A 7543-nucleotide genomic window follows, 5' to 3' on the forward strand; every position below is an offset into this window, starting at 1 on the left:
TCTGGCCAAATCAGCTAGAAGCTGATGAACAGGGCAGTGCATGCTCTGAGCCATGGCTTTGAGTCAGTCTCTCTCTCTCTCTCTCTCTCTCTCTCTCTCTCTCACACACACACACACACACACACACACACACACACACACACACACACACACGATGAAGAACCATAGGAGGTGAACTCATACCCACTCCTAAAGGCTGGATTGGTTTTGGTGCTGATAGGGCTGTTGACCCTGGTTGGCAAGCAAGCCATGAAGGGCTACACAGCAGGGGGCAGTACAACACGCCTTCAAGGAAGGACTAGAGGGATCACCAAAGGACCTGAGCAGAGATGTGCTTCAGCCATGTTTGAGTCCCGACTCCTAAGGCCTGAGCCAACCCAATGCAGGGATGAAGAACTCAGCTTTCTATCCCCTCCTTTCCCTAGAACCACTGCCCGAAGAGCCAAGGGAAGGCAGGATGGAGGGGCTACAACAGTTCCTCCTGCTCTGTCTCCTTCCCTAGGTGGGCGGGAAGTGGGGAGAGCTCACAACAAGGCTAGAATGAGCTCTGAAAGCCCTTGGGTGTTGAGACCCATACAATGAGTTAGTAAACTTTCAAAACTTATGACTCCAAGGAAGACAGCAGTCTCTGAGAGACATTGGGAGCAAGGGCTGAGGCACCAGGTTTGGAAGCCAGAAAGCTTGGCTTCAAATCCCATCTGTTAGCTTTGAAACACTGGACAAGACACAAAATGAGCCTAACCTTTGCTCTATAGGCAAAGCTGTTGCTTGGAATGGTAGAAAGTCCATAGGCTTAGTGGAACAGACTACCACTGACAGCATGGAGGGAGCTCTGGAAGAAATAAACATACAGAAGACCTTGGAAGTAGAAAGACATGTGCAGACGAGTGCTTCCAACTCAGGCCCAGAACCCCAAAGACTTGGGCCTATATCCCTCAGATTGCAGCTCCCAGAAGCCACCAGGCCACAAAGGCTGCATGAATCTGCAGTGGCAGTGAACATATCTACTTTTTCCATGAAGAAAGTCAAAAGGAACGGGGACACTGAGGGTTTTCTGCAGGGCAACCTAAGCTAGGCTATCTAAGCACATGGCCAGGAGCTGAACTGGAGGACGGTCCCACAGGGACAGACATGGGGACAGTCACCCCCTTACTGAAGCCATGTCTACTCTGAAGGTTGTGAGGCTGGCCTCTTCAGTCAGAGCAGACTGAGGCTTCCCCTAGGCAGGGAGGAAAGAGTTAAGCCTGCTCGAGGCTGGGAAGGAGGGTTCAGCAGCTATAAACAGAGAGCCCTGGGAGGGTGGGAGGGAGGGAGGGAGGGAGCCGACACAGGATGTGGCCAGGGCTTGAGCTGTCTGTCTATTAACTTCACTTTTATTTGGAGGGGATTCATTCTCTGTTTCACTTCCCATCGAGGAAGTGAAAGCCCAGGTCTCAGAGGGCCTGGTTTCAAATTGTTTTGTCACAGCTCATTTATTTTTCCCCTTAAATAAATAAACAAAACCACCTCTTTGTTTCCCCCTTAATGAGCATTCTGCAGATCATCTGTGGCCTAGGCTTGAAAGGGGTTTTCAGGAGTCCTTCAATGGAACAACTTTGGGTTTCATCTTTTAAAAGGAACAAGAAAGGATCTCTCCATAGGCATCAACCTTCTCCAAGCTGTCACAAGCTCTTCTTTCCTGCCTCTTCCTGGGACCCTCAGCCTACACCCCAAGTCTTGCCAAGCACTTAGACCAGCGGTTCTCAACCTTTCTAATGCTGAAACTCTCTAACACAGTTCCTCATGCTGTGGTGAGCCACCCCCACACACCACCAACCCATAAGATTACCTTCACTGCTACTATATAACTGTAATTTTGCAACTGTTGTGAATCATAATATAAATATCTGTGTCTTCCGAGGGTCCTTTGACAAACCCCGGGGGTCGCGACCCACATGTTGAGAACCACCAGCTTAGGCCGGTCTTCAGTTGGTCCTGAGCCTGCCAGCCTGATTGTGTTCCCTTTGCCCATAGCCTGGGCCATATAGAATTGCACAGAGGGGGCTCTGAGGGCCCATCTTCTCAGTCTGGTTCACACCTATGGTTTTGGTTCCTACCGCATGCACCCTGACAGTTCTACTCAGAATAACTTTCAGTAAACACACAAAAGGATTCCATTACAGGGCTTAAGGAAACACCATTATATATATTCCTATGCTGAAGGTTCAAAACACCTGTGAACCTTGCCTAACCCCTAGGCCCCAATCCAGATTAAAACCTATTCAAATCACTCGGTAATCCTCTTGCCAGGACCCGTTCCTGGCATGACCTACTACGTACCCAGTAAGAAGACCAATTTCATGATGGGCCTGACACTCATGGGTCCTCAGGATTCAGAAGGGAAGGGTGCAGCCACAAAGACTGAGAGTTACAGAAGCCCAGGGATGACTGCAGGTAGGTGGGCTAGCCAGGAAGAGGCACCTTCACTGGAAACAACGGGGGGGGGGGGATCAAGAAAGCTTCTTAGTGGGGGCTGACAGAGGAAAAGAATATTCTAGAACCTGAAAACTACAAATGATAGAACAACCCCAACCCCGATGTGTAAACTAGGCAGAGAGGAGGAGCCGTGGGGTCTTCTGTCCCTCGGATGATTGATCAGAATGATTGAGAAACTGGAAATGAGCTGATCACATATAGCACTGGAGCAGCTAGTCCTTGACCCTGGGTTGGTACGACCCGAAGGCATCCACTGGAATACCACCTTGTCTCGGACCCTGCCACTGGGCTGCCAGGCAACAACAGCCTGGTGATCACTCTGACCTACTTCAACCACCCATGACTTAAAGTAAGCTCTTTGAATATAGGGCAAAAAGAACTAGGAGGCGACTGGGACAAATCCAATCACTGACCGAAGCGCTGGCCCTGCCTACTAATGGCTAACTGATGGCATTTCCAAACACCCCAGGGAACGTGCCAGGGCCTCGACTTTTCTTCCCGTTCTTAGAAATTCCTCCCCACGCCCATGGCATTTACGGTTTCCAAATCCCAGGCCCGCCGCGGGGCTCGGTGGCCGGACCCCTGGCCGCGCCCGGAGCGGCCAGGAGCGGGTTAAGGGCGCCAAGATGGCCGGCTTGTTTTGCTCGCCGAGGCATCACGCGGAGGCTGCCCTTTGCCTCCGGGGCCGCGGTCAAGGTTCCACCGCCCTCTCTGGCAGGCTGCCCCGGCCGTCCCGAGCGAGCCTCCTCCCCTGCGCCCGGGAGCCTCGCGAACCTTCCAGACCGGGACACGGCAGAGCGACAGCGCGGCCAGCCCGGAGCTTCGAGGCCGCTGCTGGCCCTTCGGCATCTCGGAGCGTCTGCCGCCCGGGCGAGCAGGCTACCCGCCGCCGTCTTCCCCAGCCGGCCTTTCACGCCGCACCGGAAGCCCAGGCCGTTCGATGGGCGTGGCAACACTGCCCTCCACTGGCCAGTGTGCCGAATGGCACACGCGGGGCCATCCAAACTGCCCTGGATCACCGGGCACTGAGACCCTTTCTACAGGGTTCTCAAACTCGAGAGTACACCACACTTCCCTAGGCGTCTTCCCATCTGTTGGTCGGACTCCAACTCAGAGTTTGTATTTTACGGCATTCCAGGGTGAATGTTGCTGCTGTTGGCCGCTGGTCCTGAATCTACCAGCTCAGCCCACTTACTTAGGCCAGGGTTCTATCATCTACTCCAGTATACAGTATACTGTGCAGACAGAGGACAGAGGACCCTGATGGAGCTCCCAACCATATGGCACTTAGCGAGATAAACTCACAAATCTAAGATGACACTTGAGAAAGTTTTACATTTTAAGTGTACGGATGTTTGCCTATATGTATTTCTATGTACCGTGTGTCTGCAATGCACTTTGAGGCCAGAAGAGGACTTTTAAAATCCCCTAAACTGGAATTACAGATGGTTGCAAGCTATCACGTGAGTGCTGGGAATTGAACCTGGGTCTTCTGGAAGAGTAGCCAATGACCTTTACTGCTGATCCACCTCTCCAGCCCCTTGAAAAAGTTTTAATACACTTATAAATATATATATATATATATATATATATATGCATACATGTATATGTGTGTATATATTTTATATATTTATTTTTATTATATATGTGTTTTGTATGTTATGTGTATATATATGTATATGTTTGTATGTGTGTATATATGTGTGTGTGTGTATATATAGTGTGTGTGTGTATGTGTGTGTGACACACTTGCATTAAATCAGGGAAGTTTTCAAGACTGGATTCCCTCCTTCTAACATGTGGATTCCATAGATTCTGGGGACCAAACTCAGATCATCAGGCCTGTGAATCACCTTCACCGGCCTGAACCATCTCACCAGGCCCAGTTTGAAAAAGTTTCCAAATTCTTATAAAGGAAAATATTAAGGCACTGAAAGAAGACATAAATAGGGAACTACAAACAGTCCCCAGTTTATCATAATTTCACCTGTAAGGTGAAACATAAATAATATACATTCAGTAGAAACCACAGTTGAATTTTTAATTCTGGGGTTTCCCCCGGACTAGCAATCAACACAGTATTCTTCTGCGGGAGGCTCCTACAGTCGTGAGTGGAAAGCAGACAGTGGTCTATAGTGTACCGCGTGGCACAGTGGTGATGTTTGGTAAGTTACGGAAGCAGGTATACTCTCCACACCACCTGGCCTTTTCAGTTTATTGAAGGGATTGTTGGGACAGGGCTTCACTGCAAATCAAGGAGCATGTGTGATTTAGACTGGGCTGTGTGGAAGCTGCCACAAAAGGCCTTTCTATGGAAATTCTAAAGAGGGGTCTAGAAGAAGGGAGCAGGAAGGTCCTGGAGAGAACCCAAGAAAGCGCTGGGTGTGGCAAGCAGAGGGGACCAGAGCATTGCCACCCATCCAAAGGCTGAAGGGCAAAGCTATGGGAACTGAAGAGAGACCAATGGGCAAGGTCCAGACATCTGGTACCCAGGACCTCCCTCTTGAGAAGAGACCCTGGGACCCAAGATCTTAGCCACACCCAGAATGCTACCTCACCTTTAGGAACCCTAGCCAGGTACTCCTGGGCTTCTCACTGACTGAGTCCGATTTGTTTCGGCCCTTCCTTGAAGCCTGAGGGAGAATCATATTTGATATAACCAGATGTATTGGGCAGTGGTAAGAAGACAGCGTGCCATCTTCCCACCCATGCAGTTCATCTTTTGTCTGGGGCCAATTTCTCCTGTGAACATTGTTAAGGGCCTGTTGTATGCTTGGGGCTGATGTCACAATTCCAACATGCGAGGAGGGCCTCCAAAGGATGCGTACAAGCTCATGCTAGCTTTGCCTTGCAGCTCTAAGCACTTTTGAGAGCAGATAGGGGGACACGCTATCTCTCCCTGAGTCTCGGTTCCCACCCCTCCTATTTATTCCCCTCCCTAATGACCCCAGGGTTGGCCGGGTGAGCACACAGCAATCACAAATGCTGTTGTCAGGATGCTTGTTGTCTGTAGGGTGCCCATGCCAAGCCGAAGATGAGGATGGGACAGACAGCCTCTGCCTGTCTACTGCTCAGGCTTCTGTGGAGAACATTCTCTATTGGTCCCTGCACCCTGCATAACCCTTTCTTCATCAGAAGAATGGGGGGAGCTGGATAACCAAGCTCAGCCTCCCAGCACTCAGTCTGGGAGAAAGAAGACAGGAAAGTTTATCCAGGGCCCCCATACCACTCCAGTGTTATGTCTTGTGGGGGAGGGGGTGGTGTCCATGGATTCCAGGCCCATTGAGCCAGGGAGAGGAACACATGAGAACAACAACAACAACAACAAAAAAGAAACAAAGCAAGTCACTTTCCAATTCAAAACCAGTTCTGGGTTATCTCCAGCAGCAAGTAGCTTAATCTCTCTGAGCCTCAGTTGCCTCATCTGGGAAATGGGGAGAGCACAGGATTCTGCCTCGTCGGAAGATTCTGAAGATTAATAATGATCACTTCTCGGGGGTGCTGACTCCGTGCCAGGCACTAAGGGCTTCTCATGAGGTCATGTGTGGAAGTACTGGCCTCTGGCAAGCTGGGAGTCAAGCCCCATCATGGGAGCCACGAGTGCAATTTCACAACCGCCCTGGTGCTCAGCACATGTGGTTAACATTTAATAGGTGGAAGTTTAGCAAGCCCTAGGCACATAGTAAGCACTCAATAAATGGCCTTCATTATGAGCCAGAGAATGGGGATCTGTGTGCGGAAGTCCCATGACAAAGAGTGTGGAGAGGTAGGCGGCCCGACCCCATTTCTTTCTCCCCAGGAAGGCCAGCCCCATGTATGCTAGGCCGCTCCCAGGCTGGGACGGCAGCTCTTACTCACCCTACCCAGGGAGAAACTTAATTAGCCTCTAAGCCGGCAGGAGCACCCCAGATGAAAGGTGCTGAATATGAGTATAAGGTGTGACCCCCATATTTATAACTGAGGCTCCCTTAGGTGAGGAAGGGTGGGGGCGGAGAGGCAGGCCAGATCAGGGCCTTGCCTTGTTTATGACAGAGGTTCTCAGGAAAGGGAGCTGGCTGCGGTGGTGGCTGAGTCTGAGAAAAGTTTCCAGGGGTGGAGGTGGGGCTGCTGAGAGCCTGAGCATGGAAGGGGCTGGGGGTCTGAAAGGGTTCGGAGACTGCAAAGCTGAACATTGTTCCAGCAGCTCCTCCTGCAACTGCATCCTGCAAACTGCAAGGCCAGGACACAGGCTTGGATGGTATGGGTCAGAATAGGTAGAGGACTCTGAATTGGGGCTGACAGGTCTAAATCCAAACTTTATTATGGCATTCGATAGCCTAGAGTCTGATGGCATTCACCTAGAGTCTGATGGCATTCTATAGCCTAGAGTCTGACATCCCTCACTGACTGGCAGTACCTAGTGAGCAGGTGCTGGCACTCACTATGCACGTACCGGAGCTTCTGTGCCTCCCCTAGGCGTTAACCGAGCGCCTAGCCCATGCCAGGCATGGAGTCTTGGAAATACAGCGCAACAGGAGTGTTCGCTTGACTGCATGACAGACTCCAGGCACAAGAACAAGAGATAAGGGGCCCAGTGCCTGACCGTCTCTGCTCACCAAAGAGCACGCTGTGATAGGGACAACGGTCACATGCCGCATGCAGTGGTCACAAGCACTACAGTCCTCCACACAATACCCCGGACAGAGAAAAGATCAGCCACGGAGAGAGGTGACACTGATGTGGGCAGACTCAGAGATGGGGTTGAAGGGCCAGCTCTGCGGCCTAGGAATCCTGATTCCCATCTGGCAAAGCAGATGCTGCCCTGTCTCTGACTAAGGGGTGCACCCATCAGAAGAACTATCCCTGTCCCCTTGGGTCCTGTTGGAACTCCTGTCATCTGGTCCAATGAGGCCAAGAGCTGAATAACCACCAGGCTAAGGACAGTTGCCATGCCTGCTGTCTGAGCTCAGCTGGCTTTTCCTGGAGACCTTCCAAGCACTTGGAGAATAAGTGGCAGCCTTTTGAAAACACTGAACAACTCCATGGTTCTCATATATTGCTAACATTGTGTGACTCTCTATCTGTAGCT

General features: G+C 50.9%; 1 long non-coding RNA gene across 1 annotated transcript in view; it reads right to left on the reverse strand.

The window, feature by feature from the left end:
• Window positions 1-3366, reverse strand: part of LOC110306438 — a 9221-nt gene extending 5855 nt beyond the window's left edge. Inside the window, exons 1-2 of the long non-coding RNA XR_002379270.1 lie at window positions 3250-3366; window positions 2320-2465 (exon numbers count right to left, since the gene is read on the reverse strand). This is a non-coding gene — a long non-coding RNA (uncharacterized LOC110306438). The remainder of the gene's footprint in view (window positions 1-2319; window positions 2466-3249) is intronic.
• Window positions 3367-7543: the final 4177 nt, after the last annotated feature.

Source organism: Mus caroli, chromosome 12 (assembly GCF_900094665.2).
Source record: "Mus caroli chromosome 12, CAROLI_EIJ_v1.1, whole genome shotgun sequence".
NCBI classification, from domain to species: Eukaryota; Metazoa; Chordata; class Mammalia; order Rodentia; family Muridae; genus Mus; species Mus caroli.